The sequence below is a fragment of the Stenella coeruleoalba genome, assembly GCF_951394435.1.
Source record: "Stenella coeruleoalba genome assembly, contig: scaffold_48, whole genome shotgun sequence".
NCBI classification, from domain to species: Eukaryota; Metazoa; Chordata; class Mammalia; order Artiodactyla; family Delphinidae; genus Stenella; species Stenella coeruleoalba.
The window spans coordinates 1,181,704-1,204,259 of NW_027646083.1; the positions used below are offsets into that span (position 1 = coordinate 1,181,704).

At 44.4% G+C, this 22,556-nt stretch overlaps 1 long non-coding RNA gene across 22 annotated transcripts in view; it reads left to right on the forward strand.

Annotated features, from left to right (window-relative positions):
- LOC307181352 overlaps nucleotides 1-22,556 on the forward strand; it is a 1,649,813-nt gene that overhangs the window by 1,177,990 nt on the left and 449,267 nt on the right. The window contains exons 13-14 of one of the 22 annotated variants that reach the window (XR_013826515.1): nucleotides 18,573-18,654; nucleotides 20,152-20,166. The exons of 19 other annotated variants lie outside the window; for them this stretch is intronic. This is a non-coding gene — a long non-coding RNA (uncharacterized lncRNA). Of the gene's footprint in view, nucleotides 1-656; nucleotides 743-6,000; nucleotides 6,016-16,995; nucleotides 17,011-18,572; nucleotides 18,655-20,151; nucleotides 20,167-22,556 lie in introns of those variants that run through there. 2 more of the 22 variants (XR_013826516.1, XR_013826517.1) reach the window with 2 other exon arrangements.

A 22,556-nucleotide genomic window follows, 5' to 3' on the forward strand; every position in this document is an offset into this window, starting at 1 on the left:
GAAATTGCAAACTGGGCCAAACAGGAGGTTAAAGGGACTGACTCTCCAAGTCGGGAGAGTGTTAGTAAAGCGTCTGGAATGTTGCACCCGAGTACCAGGGGAGGAAAACTGAGACATATTTGAACACGTCTCCCGTTCACATGGTTGATCATACTCTGGGTTCCACATGCATGTTTTAGCTGAAGGATGAATACCTTAAACCTGGAGAGTTGAGACCCGTGGAATGGGTACCATGCAATATGACTTCAAAGGGTCTTCATTTGCTCACCGAACCTCTCCAATCCTATCACTGCTGCGTTTATGCCCCTGTACACACGCTTGATTTTCTTTTGGAGACATAGCAATCCATAGGTTTTAAGATACTTACTAGTCAGGTACATTCTTAGGCGTTTAATATGGGGTGTTGAGTCCATTTCGTTGAGCAAGGAGTAGCTCTTGTCTATTCCATATTTGGCTTAAGGAACTTTATCTGTGCTCATTTCAATCTCTGGTTTTATGCAGCACCCCAACTCACCTTCCCCCTTAAGCAAGCATAAGTTGGTTTTCTAAACTTGAGACACTGTTCTGTTTTGTAATTCAGTTCATGTGTAGCCAAGTTCACATTCTGTGTATTAGTGATACCTTATGATGTTTCTTTTCTGTGTGACTTATTTCAGTTCGAATCATCATACCTGAATCCACTCATTATGCTGCTACGGGCCTGATGACATAGATTTCATTGCTGAGTGATATTGCATTGTACGTAAGTACCACAAGTTCTTTATCCATTTTTCACTTTCTGTGATATTGAACTTGTACGGTAAACGAGGTTCTTGTAAACAGAGCCGTCCCAAACTTTGGGGTGGCTGTGTCTTTTTGATTTTAATTTCCCTAAGCTATAGGACCATAAGTGGAAGTGCCCTAGGCTCTGTTGCTTTGTTTTTTAGATGTTTCAGGAAACACCATACACTTCTCCAGAGTGGCTGTTGGCAATTTACATCCCGCCCATCAGCATAAGAAGGCTCCCAGTTCTCCATGGCCTGTTGTGCCTTTCTGGATTTTACACTTTTTTCAGATGGCCCTTTTGACCGGGTGGAAGTGAGACTTCATTGTAGTGCAGATTTCCTTTGCAAGCTTGCTTGGTTGGCCAAAAAGTGCGTATGCGTTTTTTCCTGAATATATTCAGGAAAAAACGCATACGCCCTTTTTGGCCAAGTGCATCATTGTCGAGTTTCTGACTCTCTTCATATGCTTTCAATGCAATTCCAGTCTACCTCCTGAAATCGGTTTCCTGCAATTCTGCCTTGCTTTCAATGCCTCTTCATAGCCTTACCTCAATATATTTTTTAAAAATAGTTGGCCTTTATAACTCTGCAGGTTTTTGAATTGCAGTGGCCCTTAGCTCCATTTTTTAGCTCTTATTTTTGTGGTCTTGCCCCATAACCACAGGATTCCTTGAAGCCCTATTTTTCTTCTGGGGCACCTTGCTGTGCCTTTGGTTAATTCTTCTTACTGATGTGATATTAGAGTGACATGTGCCCATTGAAACCGCTACAGCTAGTTTCTCACTGGTTCCCCCTATTCCCATTCATCCTCTGCACTAACTGCAGACTGTGCGATACCAGAACTTAAAGGCATTGACTCCATGTGGGGATGTTGTTAGTAAAGCGGCTGGAATGTCGATCCGGAGCCCCAGGAGACGAAAAATGAGGTGCGTTTTAGAAACCTTTCCCGATCATATGGTATACCAGTCGCTGGGTTTTCCAAGCATGGTTTAGCTGTAGGAAGATTCCCTTCAACCTGGAGTGTTGGGACCCTTGGACTGAGTAGCATGAAGTATTGCATTAAACTTTCGGCAGTTGCTCACCAAAGCTCACCAATCCTGTCAGCCCCAAGTGTCCAGCCTTATGTCTTATCCAGCTGTGGGTTTATATGTGGTCAATCCAGGTTGCATCACAGCCCCTGAGCGAATTTTGTAAGAATTTTTCTCTCTTTCATTGTTTCAGCGTTTTGTTTTTAAAATTTATTTCTATAATGGGGTTTAGCTCCTTTTCACTGCTGTGTTTGTGCCGCTCTGCACACACTTGATTCCCTTATGGAGATATATCAATACATGGGTTTTAAGATTCTTATTCCTCAGATATATTTCTCTGCGGTGTATAGGGTGTGTTGAGGCCTGTTCATTGAGCAAGGTGTAGATCTTGTCTAATACCTATTTGGTTTATTGAACGGTATCTGTGCTAATTTCAAACTCTGGTTTTATGCATCACCCCACCTCTCCTTTCCCCTTAAGCTGACATAAGTGTGTTTTCTAAATGTGAGACACTGTTCTGTTCTGTAATTCATTTCTTGTGCAGCCATATTTACCCTCCCTCTATAAGTGATATCTTATGATATGTTTCTTTTTCTGTTTGACTTATTTCAAGTAGTATTATCGGACCTAAATCCACTCTTTATCCTTCTACTAGCCTTATTACATTGATTTCATGGTGAAGAGATATTCCATTGTACATAAGTACCACATCTTCTTTATCCATTGTTCTCTTTCCTGGGATATTTAAGGTGTACTGAAGTTGAGGTTCTTGTAAACAGAGTAGCCCTAAACTGTGGTGTGCTTGTGTCTTGTTGATTTTTAGACTTCCCTAGATATACTCCCATGATTGGAAGTGTCCTATGCTCTGTAGCTCTGTTTTTTAGATGATTTAGGAACCACCATACACTCCTCCAGAGTGGCTCTCGGCAGTTCACACACTGCCCATCAGCGTATAAAGGCTCCCTGTTCTCCATGGCCTGTCCTGCATTTCTGGTTTTTACAATTTTTTAGGATGGCCCTTTTGACCGGTGGGAAGTGAGACTTCTTTGTTGTGCACATTTGCATTGCTTGCTTGCTTCGTTGCCCATAAAGTGCGTATGCGTTTTTTCCTGGATATAATCAGGAAAAAACGCATACGCCCTTTTGGGCCAACTGCATCATTGTCGAAATTCTGCCGCTTTTCATGTGCGTTAAAGACGAGTCCAATCTATCTCTTGAAATCTGTTTCTTGCAATTCTGTCTTGCATTCAGATCCTCTTCTTTGCCTTACCTCAACATATTTTTGGACGTTAGTTTTCATTTATAACTCTGCAGGTTTGTGAATTGCAGTGACCCTGAGCTCCATTTTTTAAGTTGCTCTTTTGTGAGCTGGCCTCAAACCCGCAGGATTGCTTCAGGCCCTATTTTGGCTCCGGCGAGGCAGGCTGAGCCTTCCTTTAATTCTTACTCTTAATGGGAAATTAGAGTGATATGTGCCCGTCCAAACCCCTACAACTCTTCTCTCATTGGTTCCCCCTCTTCCCGTTCATCCTCCTCACAATTTGCAAAATGTGTGAAACAGAAGTTTAAATGTGCTGATTCTCCAAGTGGGGAGATTCTAAGTAGCGTGGCTGGAATGGTGAACAGGAGCACCAGGAGAGGATAAATGAGGTGCATTTTAGACACATCTCCCGATCACATGGTGTACAGTCCTCTGGGTTTTCCATGCATGTTTTAGCTGTAGGAAGATCCCTTGAACCTGCAGATTTGGGACCCATTGAATGGGTACCAGGTAGTATTACTTTAAAGGGTGTGCATTTCCTCACCCAACCTCACATTTCTCTTAGCGCAAACAGTTTCCAGCCTTATGTCTCATCCTGCTGTGGGTCTAGATGTGTTCAATCCATGTTGCATCACCGTCCCTGAGGAAAAGTTGTAAGAGGTTTTCTCTGTCTCTCTGTCGTTTATTTTTTTCAATTTATTACTATATTGGTTACAGCTGATTTTCAAAGCTCTGTTTCTTGCTGCTGTACATCCACTTGATTCACGTACAGAGAGACATCAATAAATTCTTTTTCAGATTCTTACCAGTCGTATATATTCTTTTCCGGTGACTTGAGTGTGCTGAGTGCAGTTCTTTTAGCTACCGTGTAGGCCTTGTTGATTATCAGTTTGGTATTTGGAATGGTATCTTTGCTAATTTCAACCTCCTGGATGATGCCTCACCCCTCCCCACCTTTCCCGTTTAGCAGCCTTATGCGTGTTTTCTACATATTTGACTATGTTTTTGTTTTGTAATTTATTTCATGTGTAGCCATTTTGGATTCCACCTTTAAGTGATATCTTATGATATGTGTCTTTTTCTTTTTGAATTATGTCACTTAGAAAGATCATATGTAACTCCTCTGGAGTTGTTACAACTGGCCATATTTCATTGATTTCCAGGCTGAATAATATTCCACTCTACCTAAGTACCACATCTCTATCCATTTTTTCCCTCCAGAGACATTTAAGTTATATCCTAGTCGAGGATCTTTTAAACAGAGAGGGGGTAAACATTGGGGTGCCTGTGTCCTCTCGATTTTTGTTTTTCCCAAGATATACGCCCATGAGTGCAAGTGCCCTATGCTCTGTAGCTCATTTTTTAGATGCTTTAGTAAACACAATACACTTCTCCAGAATGGCCGTTGGCAATATACATTTCCACTATAAGTCTCACAGGGCTCCCTCTTCTCGTTGCCCTGTCCTGCATTTCTGTTGTTTACGCTTTATGAGGATGGCTCTTCTGACTGATGCGAAGTGATATCTTTTGTAGTATTGACTTCCAGTGCCCACCTGTTTGGTTGGCTATAAAAGTGTATGCCCTTTTCTTGAATATATACAGAAAAGAACGCATACACCCTTTTTGGCCAACTGCAATGTTGGCAATGTTCAGCTCCTTTTCTTGTGCTTAATGGCGAGTCCTTTCTACCTCCTCAAATCCCTTTCCTGCCATTCTCCCTTGCTTACAAGTCCTTTTCTCTGACTTTCCTCAAGACATTTTTCAGTGATGGATATTTTCAACTCTGCAGTTTTGTGAATTTTACTGCCCCTGAGTTCCATTGTTCAACTCGTGTTTATGGGAACTGGCCACAAAGCAGCGGGATTTCCTCAAGCCCTATACTGTTTCCATGGGCAACCCTAGCCTTTGGTCAATTCGTCTTCCTGATTGGAAATTAGAGTGACATGTGCCTGTCTGAACACCTAGGACTTGTCTCTCATTGTTCCTCATCCTTCCGCTTCATCCTCTGGACAAATTCCAAACTGTACGCAACAGGATGTTGACAGTGCTGACATCTCCAAGTGGGGAGACTGTTAGTAAAGACGCTGGAGGGGTGAACCCGAGCACCAGGAGATGAGGAGATAAGATGCCTTTTCCAAACTCTTCCCGATCAGATGGTATACCATCCTCTGGGTGTGACAGACATGTTTTAGCAGTAGGAAGAGTCCCATTCATGTAAGGAGAACACCAGGGCTTTTTCAAAATCAGTGTCTCCCCGAAACCCAAACTGGGGAATTTTTTAAGCTACAGCTACACATATGTTCATTAAGGGCCTTGGGAAGTAGGCAGAGTCCAAACTTTAGATGATTGAAGTCTTCAGCGTCAGAAGCACTCACCACCAGCTTCCCTTAGGCTACACTTTAACTGTCATTGATAGATGATGTCAATAAAAATATCTATTCTTTTTCAGATTATTTCCCCTTATAGCTTATTGCAAAATGTTGAGTGTAGTTCCCTGTGCTATACAGTAGTTCCTTGTTGATGATCTATTTTATACATAGCAGTGTGTATGTGTTCATTCCAAACTGTTAATTTATCCCTCCTCCCACCTTTCCCCTTTGGTAATAATAAATTATAAGATTTTATACTTCTCAGAAATGGGGGAGCTGAAAGAGAGGTATCATTTTCAATGGAAAAGCATTTAAAACAAGATTGAAGGTTTAACCAAGATTATTAGCTGTACATCCTTGGAAAGAAATCACTTCGTTTCTCTAATATTGACCTGACAAATAAGACAAACCTTTTCACTGAACTTGCTTATAAAAAGTGATGGAAATATCAAATGGAAGTGTTAAAAACATCTTATTTTACCCGAGCCTTATACACTGTTCTATGTTAACTACAGTTTGGCTCACACATCTGTTCATTGAGGTTACAATAGTCTCAATTTCTGTTACTGATCCTCCAGAGTGGACCCCAACAAGTGTCCCCCTGCCCAGTGTCATTGGGGCCAAGAGATCGAGACTGAGTTTGGTTCACAAGCAAAGGAAACTTTATATTTTGATCAGAGAATGGAGAGGTGAGAGCATGCACTACCCCGTGGGCTGTGGGCTGGGCTGCTGTGTAGAGATCCTGTCAGAGTCAGTGGGAGGGAGGGAGGCGGCGGAGCTCTCGAGGGCCGGGTTGGCTGTAGCTCAGGCTCTATATCGTGGAGTCTGCACTGGGCCCCAGGAGCTGAGGTGTCGACCCAGCCATTCTGCACTAGGAAATCTGGTCTGAAGTGCCGGGTGTGGAACCTCTGCATGCGGGACCCTAGGAGCACGTGAAATTAGACAAAGCACAAAGGATAAAAAAGGTTAGACTTGACTTTATTGCCCAGATTCTATTTTTATCTCCCAGGGATTTTTAATGGGCTTTGCTGGGGACAAACCCCTCCTCTGCCTTTTGTCCCGTTCCTCATTCTTGGAGTGCTGAGGGTGCAGACCCTTCTTCTGTAACTGCTGAGTGCTGAGTTGGGAGCCCTCATACCCTGGGGCGAGGGTCAGAGCTTCTCCCCAGCAGCCTCCCGGTGACGTTGATTGTCCCCAGGACCCCTGCCTCCCTGCTCGTCCACCTGAGCACCAGCATTGGAAGTGTTATAGATTCTAATGACCTTTAAGGGTCCAGGAAAGAGATGTGCAGAGACGCTGTGGGGGCCGGTTTCACCCCGCCCCACATTTGTTCGGCCACCTTAGGCTGACCGTCTCTGCCAGCCTAGATGCTCTGACCAGTAGTCTGCGCTTTCTTCAGTTAGGCCCCTGAATTAACGTACAAACAGCACCAGGTGTCAGAGCCCTGCCCGCTCAACTCCCAGACAGTCCAGGGTCAGTGGTGACCAAGGACCATGATGGCTACTGAGTCAACAGCCTTTTGATGTAAACAGGAGTCCAGCCGGTCTTATTGGCCACCATCATCATGGTGTCTGTAGGCTTTTCTATGGTGACAGTGTGGTATACTGTTCCCCCGCCAAGATTATTAGCTCCCCTCTGGGTGCAGTAAGTCCTGCAAGCAGTAGTCTACTCTTTTGGGACACACTCTTGTTGTTTTATGAGAGAAACTCCAGGTCAAGTGATGTTCACACGAGTCGTCATGGTGCCCTGTTGCCCCCGGTTATCTCTCTGGATGTTGGAGTTGGAGGGCCTCCTCACTCGAGGTCGGTGTGCCCACGGAGCGAACCCTGCAACTTCAGGGCATGGTTGGTGGTTAGGATCACCACGTGGGGTCCTTTTCCCTTAGGAGGGAGGTGGCCTTTTGGGCTGCTGATTTCCAGGTTTTTAGATACCGCCAGTATCTTGGCCAGATGTGGCAGTGGGCCAAGCCCCTTAGTGACCGTAGTTTATCCTACCTGGATGGCATTCTTGCATTGTTCCATTTCAAGTGGTCCCAGTTTTTGCACTAATTCTCCAATGGCGATTCACCTTTCACCGGGATTGTAAAGATCAAAGGGTTTAGCTAAATTAGGGAGTTCCAGGGCAAGGGTCTGAATTGACTGCTCTTTCCATTCTTGAAAGGCCACTTCTGGATTCTATTCAAAAGGATCATCATCTTTTCCTTTCAGTGTTTCATATAGAGGCCCAGCTAGTAGACTGTAGTTAGGGATCCAGAAGCAGCAAACCCTGGCCTCCCCAGGAACCCCTAAGCTGTCTTCTAGTTTTAGAAAGGGGTAAGGCTGAAAATGGTTTCTTCCCTTTCCTGGGATGGGCTTCTCTGACCTTCTGTGAGAATGAAGCCCAGGCAGGTCACCGCAGTCTGTGATATTTGAGCTTTTTCTTGGACAACTTCTATCCTTTATTGGCTTGGTAGTTCAGAGGCCTCCTTAGTAGGGCTGGTGATCAGAATGTCGTCTGCATATTGAAGGAGGGTTTCCTTTTCCAGAGGTAGAACTTTTAGGTCTTTAGCTAAGCTTTCCCCAAAGATGGTGTGGGAATTTTTGCACCCTTGGGGCCAGACGGCCCGGAAGTATTGTTTTAGTTGTATGTTGAGTCCTGCCACTCACAAGCCAAAATTTCTTGTGACTCTGGGACTAATGGAATACAAAAGAAGGCATCATTGAAGACTAATACAGAATACCATGTCCTGGTGGTTGGTAGAATGACCAGCAGGGTGTAGGAATTAGGAGCAACTGGAGGTATATCCTCGGTGGCTTCACTGACTGTCCTGACATCCTTTACCAGGTCCCCAGCAGCCCATGGGGCTCTCGTGGTCAGACCAATCCCAGAATATGGAGCTCACCTGGGCAGGTACCCCACCCCCACCCCAGCCCACGGGGCTCTCGTGGTCAGGCCCCTCCCAGGATACAGAGCTAACCTTGCAGGTACCGTGGCAGGGCTGGGCACACAGGAACCGTGCACATAGCCCTCATTGCAGAGCACCCCCAGCTCACCTGTCGCTCAGAGCTGACACAGAGCACCTCAGAGCAGGACTTGAACTAACAAACAGCAGCTGCGACAAGTCTGTGACCCTGGGCATCACTCCGTGAGGCCTCCCTCCACCTGGTCTTCCAGAGACTTCCACTGCACCCGGGGCACCAGGCCTCTGTCTCCAACCACCACCCACCCCTCCTCTGCCTGACTCCTGGGTTCCTCTCATTAGGAGAGGGTTTTCTTGAAGTTGTCTCCCACTCATGGGCCAGATAAAATGATTAGAAAACAAGCCAAAGCTGCAGCCCCTTGTCTATCCTGACTCTCAGGAGCCCACACCTGTTCCTTGGACCTGGCCGGTTCAGCAAGTTCCATTTTCTGCAACTGTGAGCCCCTGAGGGGTGATGATTGGCTGACCTGGGCAGCCTTACCGTGCCGGCCAGCCCTCCCCAGGTGTGCCTGGGTTGAGATCAATATAAATACCACTCCAGGCAGCAAGAGCCCCTGCAGCCGTGCCTGACGCCATTTTCTCTGCCCTGTCAGCAGTCTCGGGGCTGGGCTGGTGGGAGGGAGTGAGAGGCCACGGCTTTGTGGGTGGCCCAGTGTGAGTGGGGCTCTGCTGGACTTTCTGCAGCAGTTGCCAGGCTGCCACCTGCTAAAGAAGAGGATGTGTCACCCATACCTGCTGCTGGAATTTCTCCCTGGGCAGAGGTGAGGAAGGAAAAAAGCAGTGGGGGCAGGGACAGGACGGGTATCTCAGGCAGGGAAATGGAAATCTTCCAGAAGAGCACCCAGGGCCAGGACCATCCTGGCTGGCCTGCAGGCACCAAGTCGGCCGGCATGCTGTCACTCGTGTGGCTCTATGGCCCTTCCTCTAGGCTTTCAAGTCCTTGTATATATTCAGGTGTTTTACCTGGGACGGGTGGGAATAGTTCAGCAGCAACTGGCCTGGGGCTCAGCTCACGTTTACTCACAGATGCCTCGGCACGGTGCCCCAGCTTTGCAATGAGGACGCTTGTTGCGTGGGGGCTGCTGGCTGAATGGGAGACGATTCCCCACCACTGACCAACTTCAGAATTGTTTACAACTGGAGCAAGTGCCCTGATACGGTTTTCCTCTGTGTAACTGGTGGGTTCTGTGTTTTTTTCTCTTTTTCGTTTTTGGTTCAAGGTAGATTTTATTCCTCTTTTTTGTATTTACAGATATAAGCATGGAAATAATTTATTCATATAAATACATGTATGTGCAGGGAATAATTGTTTTTTCTGTTTTATTTTTTAAATTTTATTTCTTTTTAATTTTGAATTTTATTTTATATTTTTATACAGCAGGTTCTTATTGGTTATCTATTTTATACATATAAATGTATACATGCCAATCCCAGTCTCTCAACTCCTCCCACCACCACCCCCCAACAGCTTTCCCCCCTTGTTGTCCATACGTTTGTAGTCTACATCTGTTGCTCTATTTATGCCTTGCAAAATGGTTAATCTGTACAGTTTTTCTAGGTTCCACATATATGCATGAATATACAAGATTTGTTTTTCTCTTTCTGACTTACTTCACTCTGTATGACAGTCTCTAGATCCATCGACGTCTCTACAAATGACCCAATTTCATTCCTTTTCATGGCTTAGTAATATTCCATTTTATATATGTACCACAGCTTTATGCATTCGTCTGTCTGTGGGCATTTAGGTTGCTTCCATTACCTCGATATTGTAAATAGTGATGCAATGAACATTGCGGTGAATGACTCTTTTTGATTTATGGTTTTGTCTGGGTATATGTCCAGTACTGGGATTGCTGTATCATATGGTAATTCTATTGTTAGTTTCTTAAGAAATTCCATATTGTTCTCCATAATGACTGTATCAATTTATATTCCCAACAATAGTGGAAGAGGGTTCCTTTTCTCCAGACCCTTTCCAGCATTTTTTGTTTGTAGATTTTCAATGATGCCTATTCTACCAGGTGTGAGGTGATACCTCATTGTTGAATCCATTTCGTTGAGCAAGGGGTAGCTCTTGTCTATTACATATTTGGCTTATGGAATGGTATCTGTGCTAATTTCAAACTCTGCTTTTATGCAGCACCCCAACTCACCTTCCCCCTTAAGCAGGCATAAGTTGGTTTTCTAAACTTGAGACCCTGTTCTGTTTTGTAATTCAGTTCATGTGTAGCCAAGTTCACATTCCGTGTATTAGTGATACCTTATGATGTTTCTTTTTCTGTGTGACTTATTTCACTTAGAATCATCGTGCCTCAATCCACTCATTATGCTGGTACGGGCCTGGTGACATAGATTTCATTGCTGAGTGGTATTCTGTTGTACAGAAGTACCGCAACTTCTTTATCCATTATTTGCTCTCTGGGATATTTAACTTGTGCTGGAGAAGAGATTCCTGTAAAAAGAGCCGTCCCAAATTTTGGGGTTGCTGTGTCTTTTTGATATTAATTTCCCTAAGCTATAGGACCATAAGTGGAAGTGCCCTAGGCTCTGTTGCTTTGTTTTTTAGATGTTTCAGGAAACACCATACACTTCTCCCGAGTGTCTGTTGGCAATTTACATCCCGCCCATCAGCATAACAAGGCTCCCAGTTCTCCATGGCCTGTCCTGCCTTTCTGGATTTTACACTTTATTCTGATGGCCCTTTTGACCGGGGGGAAGTGAGACTTCATTGTAGTGCAGATTTCCTTTGCAAGCTTGCTTGGTTGGCCAAAAAGGGCGTATGCGTTTTTTCCTGAATATATTCAGGAAAAAACGCATACGCCCTTTTGGCAAAGTGCATCATTGTGGACGTTCTGCCTCTTTTCCTACGCTTTCAATGCAATTCCAGTCTACCTCCTGAAATCGGTATCCTGCAATTCTGCCCCGCTTTCAAGTCCTCTTGGCAGCCTTACTTCAGTCTATTTTTGGACGATAGCTGTCATTTATAACTCTGCAGGTTTGTGAATTACAGTGCCCCTGAGCTCCTTTCTTCAACTCGCTTTCTTGTGACCTGGCCGCAACACCGCAGGATGGCTTCAGGCCCTAATCTGGTTCCGGCACGGCACGCTGAGCCTTTGGTTATTTCCTCTTCCTGGTGGGAAATGAGAGTTAAATTTGCCCATCCAGACACCTCCAGCTAGCCTCTCATTGGTTCTCGCTATTCCTGTTCATCTTCCGCAGAAATTGCAAACTGGGCCAAACAGGAGGTTAAAGGGACTGACTCTCCAAGTCGGGAGTGTGTTAGTAAAGCGTCTGGAATGTTGCACCCGAGTACCAGGGTACGAAAACTGGGACATATTTGAACACGTCTCCCGATCTCATGGTTGATCATACTCTAGGTTCCACATGCATGTTTTAGCTGAAGGAAGAATACCTAAAACCTGGGTAGTTGAAACCCGTGGAATGGGTACCATGCAATATGACTTCAAAGGGTCTTCATTGGCTCACCGAACCTCTCCAATCCTATCACTGCTGTGTTTATGCCCCTGTACACATGCTTGATTCTCTTTCGGAGACATAGCAATCCATAGGTTTTAAGATACTTACTAGTCAGGTACATTCTTAGGCGTTTAATATGGGGTGTTGAGTCCATTTCGTTGAGCAAGGAGTAGCTCTTGTCTATTCCATATTTGGCTTAAGGAACTTTATCTGTGCTCATTTCAATCTCTGGTTTTATGCAGCACCCCAACTGACCTTTCCCCTTAAGCAAGCATATGTTGGTTTTCTAAATTTGAGACCCTGTTCTGTTCTGTAATTCAGTTCCTGTGTAGCCAAGTTTCCATTCCGTGTATTACTGATATCTTATGATGTTTCTTTTTCTGTGTGACTTATTTCAGTTAGAATCATCATACCTGAATCCACTCATTGTGCTGCTAAGGGCCTGATGACACAGATTTCATTGCTGAGTGATATTGCTTTGTAAGTAAATACCACAACTTCTTTATCCATTTTTCACTTTCTGCGATGTTGAACTTGTACTGTAAACGAGGTTCTTGTAAACAGAGCCGTTCCAAACTTTGGGGTGGCTGTGTCTTTTTGATTTTAATTTCCCTAAGCTATAGGACCATAAGTGGAAGTGCCTGAGGTTCTGTTGCTTTGTTTTTTAGATGTTTCAGGAAACACCATACACTTCTCCTGAGTGTCTGTTGGCAATTTACATCCCGCCCATCAGCATAACAAGGCTCCCAGTTCTCAATGGCCTGTTGCCTTTCTGGATTTTACACTTTTTTCAGATGGCCCTTTTGACCGGGGGGAAGTGAGACTTCATTGTAGTGCAGATTTCCTTTGCAAGCTTGCTTGGTTGGCCAAAAAGTGCGTATGCGTTTTTTCCTGAATATATTCAGGAAAAAACGCATACGCCCTTTTTGGCCAAGTGCATCATTGTGGACGTTCTGCCTCTTTTCCTATGCTTTCAATGCAATTCCAGTCTACCTCCTGAAATCGGTTTCCTGCAATTCTGCCCCGCTTTCAAGTCCTCTTGGCAGCCTTACTTCAGTCTATTTTTGGACGATAGCTGTCATTTATAACTCTGCAGGTTTGTGAATTGCAGTGCCCCTGAGCTCCTTTCTTCAACTCGCTTTCTTGTGACCTGGCCGCAACACCGCAGGATGGCTTCAGGCCCTAATCTGGTTCCGGCCCGGCATGCTGAGCCTTTGGTTAATTCCTCTTCCTGGTGGGAAATGAGAGTTAAATTTGCCCGTCCAGACACCTCCAGCTAGCCTCTCATTGGTTCTCGCTATTCCTGTTCATCTTCCGCAGAAATTGCAAACTGGGTCAAACAGGAGGTTAAAGGGACTGACTCTCCAAGTCGGGAGAGTGTTAGTAAAGCGTCTGGAATGTTGCACCCGAGTACCAGGGGAGGAAAACTGAGACATATTTGAACACGTCTCCCATTCACATGGTTGATCATACTCTGGGTTCTACATGCATGTTTTAGCTGAAGGAAGAATACCTTAAACCTGGAGAGTTGAGACCCGTGGAATGGGTACCATGCAATATGACTTCAAAGGGTCTTCATTTGCTCACCAAACGTCTCCAATCCTATCACTGCTGCGTTTATGCCCCTGTACACATGCTTGATTCTCTTTTGGAGGCATAGCAATCCATAGGTTTTAAGATACTTACTAGTCAGGTACATTCTTAGGCGTTTAATATGGGGTGTTGAGTCCATTTCGTTGAGCAAGGAGTAGCTCTTGTTTATTCCATATTTGGCTTAAGGAACTTTATCTGTGCTCATTTCAATCTCTGGTTTTATGCAGCACCCCAACTCACCTTTCCCCTTAAGCAAGCATAAGTTGGTTTTCTAAATTTGAGACCCTGTTCTGTTTTGGAATGCAATTCCTGTGTAGCCAAGGTTACATTCCGTGTATTAGTGATATCTTATGATGTTTCTTTTTCTGTGTGACTTATTTCAGTTAGAATCATCGTACCTGAATCCACTCATTATGCTGCTACGGGCCTGATGACATAGATTTCATTGCTGAGTGATACTGCATTGTACGTAAGTACCACAAGTTCTTTATCCATTTTTCACTTTCTGCGATGTTGAACTTGTACTGTAAACGAGGTTCTTGTAAACACAGCCGTTCCAAACTTTGGGGTGGCTGTGTCTTTTTGATTTTAATTTCCCTAAGCTATAGGACCATAAGTGGAAGTGCCCTAGGCTCTGTTGCTTTGTTTTTTAGATGTTTCAGGAAACACCATACATTTCTCCCGAGTGGTTGTTGGCAATTTCCATCCCGCCCATCAGCATAACAAGGCTCCCAGTTCTCCATGGCCTGTCCTGCCTTTCTGCATTTTACACTTTTTTCAGATGGCCCTTTTGACCGGGGGGAAGTGAGACTTCATTGTAGTGCAGATTTCCTTTGCAAGCTTGCTTGGTTGGCCAAAAAGGGCGTATGCGTTTTTTCCTGAATATATTCAGGAAAAAACGCATACGCCCTTTTTGGCCAAGTGCATCATTGTGGACGTTCTGCCTCTTTTCCTATGCTTTCAATGCAATTCCAGTCTACCTCCTGAAATCGGTTTCCTGCAATTCTGCCCCGCTTTCAAGTCCTCTTGGCAGCCTTACTTCAGTCTATTTTTGGACGATAGCTGTCATTTATAACTCTGCATGTTTGTGAATTACAGTGCCCCTGAGCTCCTTTCTTCAACTCGCTTTCTTGTGACCTGGCCGCAAAACCGCAGGATGGCTTCAGGCCCTAATCTGGTTCCGGCACGGCATGCTGAGCCTTTGGTTATTTCCTCTTCCTGGTGGGAAATGAGAGTTAAATTTGCCCGTCCAGACACCTCCAGCTAGTCTCTCATTGGTTGTCGCTATTCCTGTTCATCTTCCACAGAAATTGCAAACTGGGCCAAACAGGAGGTTAAAGGGACTGACTCTCCAAGTCGGGAGAGTGTTAGTAAAGCGTCTGGAATGTTGCACCTGAGTACCAGGGGAGGAAAACTGAGACATATTTGAACACGTCTCCCGTTCACATGGTTGATCATACTTGGGTTCCACATGCATGTTTTAGGTGAAGGAAGAATACCTTAAACCTGTGTATTTGAAAGCCGTGGAATGGGTACCATGCAATATGACTTCAAAGGGTCTTCATTTGCTTACCGAGCCTCTCCAATCCTATCACTGCTGCGTTTATGCCCCTGTACACATGCTTGATTCTCTTTCGGAGACATAGCAATCCATAGGTTTTAACATACTTACTAGTCAGTTACATTCTTAGGCGTTTAATATGCGGTGTTGAGTCCATTTCGTTGAGCAAGGAGTAGCTCTTGTCTATTCCATATTTGGCTTAAGGAACTTTATCTGTGCTCATTTCAATCTCTGGTTTTATGCAGCACCCCAACTCACCTTTCCCCTTAAGCAAGCATAAGTTGGTTTTCTAAATTTGAGACCCTGTTCTGTTTTGTAACTGAGTTCCTGTGTAGCCAAGTTTACATTCCGTGAATTACTGATATCTTATGATGTTTCTTTTTCTGTGTGACTTATTTCAGTTAGAATCATCATACCTGAATCCACTCATTGTGCTGCTAAGGGCCTGATGACACAGATTTCATTGCTGAGTGATATTGCTTTGTAAGTAAATACCACAACTTTTTTATCCATTTTTCACTTTCTGCGATGTTGAACTTGTACTGTAAACGAGGTTCTTGTAAACAGAGCCGTTCCAAACTTTGGGGTGGCTGTGTCTTTTTGATTTTAAATTCCCTAGGCTATAGGACCATAAGTGGAAGTGCCCTAGGCTCTGTTGCTTTGTTTTTTAGATGTTTCAGGAAACACCATACACTTCTCCCCAGTGTTTGTTGGCAATTTACATCCCGCCCTTCAGCATAACAAGGCTCCCAGTTCTCCATGGCCTGTCCTGCCTTTCTGAATTTTACACTTTTTTCAGATGGCCCTTCTGACCGGGGGAAGTGAGACTTCATTGTAGTGCAGATTTCCTTTGCAAGCTTGCTTGGTTGGCCAAAAAGGGCGTATGCGTTTTTTCCTGAATATATTCAGGAAAAAACGCATACGCCCTTTTTGGCCAAGTGCATCATTGTGGACGTTCTGCCTCTTTTCCTATGCTTTCAATGCAATTCCAGTCTACCTCCTGAAATCGGTTTCCTGCAATTCTGCCCCACTTTCAAGTCCTCTTGGCAGCCTTACTTCAGTCTATTTTTGGACGATAGCTGTCATTTATAACTCTGCAGGTTTGTGAATTACAGTGCCCCTGAGCTCCTTTCTTCAACTCGCTTTCTTTTGAGCTGGCCGCAACACCGCATGATGGCTTCAGGCCCTAATCTGGTTCCGGTACGGCACGCTGAGCCTTTGGTTATTTCCTCTTCCTGGTGGGAAATGAGAGTTAAATTTGCCCGTCCAGACACCTCCAGCTAGCCTCTCATTGGTTCTCGCTATTCCTGTTCATCTTCCGCAGAAATTGCAAACTGGGCCAAACAGGAGGTTAAAGGCGCTGACTCTCCAAGTGGGGAGAGTGTTAGTAAAGCGTCTGGAATGTTGCACCCGAGTACCAGGGGAGGAAAACTGAGACATATTTGAACACGTCTCCCGTTCACATGGTTGATCATACTCTGGGTTCCACATGCATGTTTTAGCTGAAGGAAGAATACCTAAAACCTGGGTAGTTGAAACCCGTGGAATGGGTACCATGCAATATGACTTCAAAGGGTCTTCATTTGCTCACCGAACCTCTCCAATCCTATCACTGCTGCGTTTATGCCCCTGTACACATGCTTGATTCTCTTTTGGAGACATAGCAATCCATAGGTTTTAAGATACTTACTAGTCAGGTACATTCTTAGGCGTTTAATATGGGGTGTTGAGTCCATTTCGTTGAGCAAGGAGTAGCTCTTGTCTATTCCATATTTGGCTTAAGGAACTTTATCTGTACTCATTTCAATCTCTGGTTTTATGCAGCACCCCAACTCACCTTTCCCCTTAAGCAAGCATAAGTTGGTTTTCTAAATTTGAGACCCTGTTCTGTTTTGGAATGCAGTTCCTGTGTAGCCAAGTTTACATTCCGTGTATTAGTGATATCTTATGATGTTTCTTTTTCTGTGTGACTTATTTCAGTTAGAATCATCATACCTGAATCCACTCATTATGCTGCTACGGGCCTGATGACATAGATTTCATTGCTGAGTGATACTGCTTTGTACGTAAGTACCACAAGTTCTTTATCCATTTTTCACTTTCTGCGATGTTGAACTTGTACTGTAAACGAGGTTCTTGTAAACAGAGCCGTTCCAAACTTTGGGGTGGCTGTGTCTTTTTGATTTTAATTTCCCTAAGCTATAAGACCATAAGTGGAAGTGCCCTAGGCTCTGTTGCTTTGTTTTTTAGATGTTTCAGGAAACACCATACACTTCTCCTGAGTGTCTGTTGGCAATTTACATCCCGCCCATCAGCATAACAAGGCTCCCAGTTCTCAATGGCCTGTTGCCTTTCTGGATTTTACACTTTTTTCAGATGGCCCTTTTGACCGGGGGGAAGTGAGACTTCATTGTAGTGCAGATTTCCTTTGCAAGCTTGCTTGGTTGGCCAAAAAGTGCGTATGCGTTTTTTCCTGAATATATTCAGGAAAAAACGCATACGCCCTTTTTGGCCAAGTGCATCATTGTGGACGTTCTGCCTCTTTTCCTATGCTTTCAATGCAATTCCAGTCTACCTCCTGAAATCGGTTTCCTGCAATTCTGCCCCGCTTTCAAGTCCTCTTGGCAGCCTTACTTCAGTCTAGTTTTGGACGATAGCTGTCATTTATAACCCTGCAGGTTTGTGAATTACAGTGCCCCTGAGCTCCTTTCTTCAACTCGCTTTCTTGTGAGCTGGCCGCAACACCGCAGGATGGCTTCAGGCCCTAATCTGGTTCCGGCCCGGCATGCTGAGCCTTTGGTTAATTCCTCTTCCTGGTGGGAAATGAGAGTTAAATTTGCCCGTCCAGACACCTCCAGCTAGCCTCTCATTGGTTCTCGCTATTCCTGTTCATCTTCCACAAAAATTGCAAACTGGGCCAAACAGGAGGTTAAAGGGACTGACTCTCCAAGTCGGGAGAGTGTTAGTAAAGCGTCTGGAATGTTGCACCTGAGTACCAGGGGAGGAAAACTGAGACATATTTGAACACGTCTCCCGTTCACATGGTTGATCATACTTGGGTTCCACATGCATGTTTTAGCTGAAGGAAGAATACCTTAAACCTGTGTATTTGAAACCCGTGGAATGGGTACCATGCAATATGACTTCAAAGGGTCTTCATTTGCTCACCGAACCTCTCCAATCCTATCACTGCTGCGTTTATGCCCCTGTACACATGCTTGATTCTCTTTCGGAGACATAGCAATCCATAGGTTTTAGGATACTTACTAGTCAGGTACATTCTTAGGCGTTTAATATGGGGTGTTGAGTCCATTTCATTGAGCAAGGAGTAGCTCTTGTCTATTCCATAATTGGCTTAAGGAACTTTATCTGTGCTCATTTCAATCTCTGGTTTTATGCAGCACCCCAACTCACCTTTCCCCTTAAGCAAGCATAAGTTGGTTTTCTAAATTTGAGACCCTGTTCTCTTCTGTAATTCAGTTCCTGTGTAGCCAAGTTTACATTCTGTGTATTACTGATATCTTATGATGTTTCTTTTTCTGTGTGACTTATTTCAGTTAGAATCATCATACCTGAATCCACTCATTGTGCTGCTAAGGGCCTTGTGACACAGATTTCATTGCTGAGTGATATTGCTTTGTAAGTAAATACCACAACTTCTTTATCCATTTTTCACTTTCTGTGATATTGAACTTGTACGGTAAACGAGGTTCTTGTAAACGGAGGCGTCCCAAACTTTGGGGTGGCTGTGTCTTTTTGATTTTAATTTCCCTAAGCTATAAGACCATAAGTGGAAGTGCCCTAGGCTCTGTTGCTTTGTTTTTTAGATGTTTCAGGAAACACCATACACTTCTCCTGAGTGTCTGTTGGCAATTTACATCCCGCCCATCAGCATAACAAGGCTCCCAGTTCTCCATGGCCTGTCCTGCCTTTCTGGATTTTACACTTTTTTCAGATGGCCCTTTTTACTGGGGGGAAGTGAGACTTCATTGTAGTGCAGATTTCCTTTGCAAGTTTGCTTGGTTGGCCAAAAAGTGCGTATGCGTTTTTTCCTGAATATATTCAGGAAAAAACGTATACGCCCTTTTTGGCCAAGTGCATCATTGTGGACGTTCTGCCTCTTTTCCTATGCTTTCAATGCAATTCCAGTCTACCTCCTGAAATCGGTTTCCTGCAATTCTTCCCTGCTTTCAAGTCCTCTTGGCAGCCTTACTTCAGTCTATTTTTGGACGATAGCTGTCATTTATAACTCTGCAGGTTTGTGAATTACAGTGCCCCTGAGCTCCTTTCTTCAACTCGCTTTCTTGTGACCTGGCCGCAACACCGCAGGATGTCTTCAGGCCCTAATCTGGTTCTGGCACGGCACGCTGAGCCTTTGGTTAATTCCTCTTCCTGGTGGGAAATGAGAGTTAAATTTGCCCATCCAGACACCTCCAGCTAGTCTCTCATTGGTTCTCGCTATTCCTGTTCATCTTCCACAGAAATTGCAAACTGGGCCAAACAGGAGGTTAAAGGGACTGACTCTCCAATTCGGGAGAGTGTTAGTAAAGCGTCTGGAATGTTGCACCCGAGTACCAGGGGAGGAAAACTGAGACATATTTGAACACGTCTCCCGTTCACATGGTTGATCATACTTGGGTTCCACATGCATGTTTTAGCTGAAGGAAGAATACCTTAAACCTGGAGAGTTAAGACCCGTGTAATGGGTACCATGCAATAAGACTTCAAAGGGTCTTCATTTGCTCACCGAACCTCTCCAATCCTATCACTGCTGCGTTTATGCCCCTGTACACATGCTTGATTCTGTTTCAGAGACATAGCAATCCATAGGTTGTAAGATACTTACTAGTCAGGTACATTCTTAGGCGTTTAATATGCGGTGTTGAGTCCATTTCGTTGAGCAAGGAGTAGCTCTTGTCTATTCCATATTTGGCTTAAGGAACTTTATCTGTGCTCATTTCAATCTCTGGTTTTATGCAGCACCCCAACTCACCTTTCCCCTTAAGCAAGCATAAGTTGGTTTTCTAAATTTGAGACCCTGTTCTGTTCTGTAATTCAGTTCCTGTGTAGCCAAGTTTACATTCCGTGTATTACTGATATCTTATGATGTTTCTTTTTCTGTGTGACTTATTTCAGTTAGAATCATCATACCTGAATTCACTCATTGTGCTGCTAAGGGCCTTGTGACACAGATTTCATTGCTGAGTGATATTGCTTTGTAAGTGAATACCACAACTTCTTTATCCATTTTTCACTTTCTGCAATGTTGAACTTGTACTGTAAACGAGGTTCTTGTAAACAGAGCCTTTCGAAACTTTGGGGTGGCTGTGTCTTTGTGATTTTAAATTCCCTAAGCTATAGGACCATAAGTGGAAGTGCCCTAGGCTCTGTTGCTTTGTTTTTTAGATGTTTCAGGAAACACCATACACTTCACCCCAGTGGCTTTTGGCAATTTACATCCCGCCCATCAGCATAACAAGGCTCCCAGTTCTCCATGGCCTGTCCTGCCTTTCTGGATTTTACACTTTTTTCAGATGGCCCTTTTGACCGGGGGGAAGTGAGACTTCACTGTAGTGCAGATTTCCTTTGCAAGCTTGCTTGGTTGGCCAAAAAGGGTGTATGCGTTTTTTCCTGAATATATTCAGGAAAAAACGCATACGCCCTTTTTGGCCAAGTGCATCATTGTGGACGTTCTGCCTCTTTTCCTATGCTTTCAATGCAATTCCAGTCTACCTCCTGAAATCGGTTTCCTGCAATTCTGCCCCGCTTTCAAGTCCTCTTGGCAGCCTTACTTCAGTCTATTTTTGGACGATAGCTGTCATTTATAACTCTGCAGGTTTGTGAATTACAGTGCCCCTGAGCTCCTTTCTTCAACTCGCTTTCTTGTGACCTGTCCGCAACACCGCAGGTTGGCTTCAGGCCCTAATCTGGTTCCGGCCCGGCATGCTGAGCCTTTCGTTAATTCCTCTTCCTGGTGGGAAATGAGAGTTAAATTTGCCTGTCCAGACACCTCCAGCTAGCCTCTCATTGGTTCTCGCTATTCCTGTTCAACTTCCGCAGAAATTGCAAACTGGGCCAAACAGGAGGTTAAAGGGACTGACTGTCCAAGTCGGGAGAGTGTTAGTAAAGCGTCTGGAATGTTGCACCCGAGTACCAGGGGAGGAAAACTGAGACATATTTGAACACGTCTCCCGTTCACATGGTTGATCATACTCTGGGTTCCACATGCATGTTTTAGCTGAAGGAAGAATACCTTAAACCTGAAGAGTTGAGACCCGTGGAATGGGTACCATGCAATATGACTTCAAAGGGTCTTCATTTGCTCACCGAACCTCTCCAATCCTATCACTGCTGCGTTTATGCCCCTGTACACACGCTTGATTCTCTTTTGGAGACATAGCAATCCATAGGTTTTAAGATACTTACTAGTCAGGTACATTCTTAGGCGTTTAATATGGGGTGTTGAGTCCATTTCGTTGAGCAGGAGTAGCTCTTGTCTATTCCATATTTGGCTTAAGGAACTTTATCTGTGCTCATTTCAATCTCTGGTTTTATGCAGCACCCCAACTCACCTTTCCCCTTAAGCAAGCATAAGTTGGTTTTCTAAATTTGAGACCCTGTTCTGTTTTGGAATGCAGTTCCTGTGTAGCCAAGTTTACATTCCGTGTATTACTGATATCTTATGATGTTTCTTTTTCTGTGTGACTTATTTCAGTTAGAATCATCATACCTGAATCCACTCATTGTGCTGCTAAGGGCCTGATGACACAGATTTCATTGCTGAGTGATATTGCTTTGTAAGTAAATACCACAACTTCTTTATCCATTTTTCACTTTCTGCGATGTTGAACTTGTACTGTAAACGAGGTTCTTGTAAACAGAGCCGTTCCAAACTTTGGGGTGGCTGTGTCTTTTTGATTTTAATTTCCCTAAGCTATAGGACCATAAGTGGAAGTGCCCTAGGTTCTGTTGCTTTGTTTTTTAGATGTTTCAGGAAACACCATACACTTCTCCCGAGTGGTTGTTGGCAATTTCCATCCCGCCCATCAGCATAACAAGGCTCCCAGTTCTCCATGGCCTGTCCTGCCTTTCTGGATTTTACACTTTTTTCAGAGAGCCCTTTTGACCGGGGGGAAGTGAGACTTCATTGTAGTGCAGATTTCCTTTGCAAGCTTGCTTGGTTGGCCAAAAAGGGCGTATGCGTTTTTTCCTGAATATATTCAGGAAAAAACGCATACGCCCTTTTTGGCCAAGTGCATCATTGTGGACGTTCTGCCTCTTTTCCTATGCTTTCAATGCAATTCCAGTCTACCTCCTGAAATCGGTTTCCTGCAATTCTGCCCCGCTTTCAAGTCCTCTTGGCAGCCTTACTTCAGTCTATTTTTGGACGATAGCTGTCATTTATAACTCTGCAGGTTTGTGAATTACAGTGCCCCTGAGCTCCTTTCTTCAACTCGCTTTCTTGTGAGCTGGCCGCAACACCGCAGGATGGCTTCAGGCCCTAATCTGGTTCCGGCACGGAACCCTGAGCCTTTGGTTAA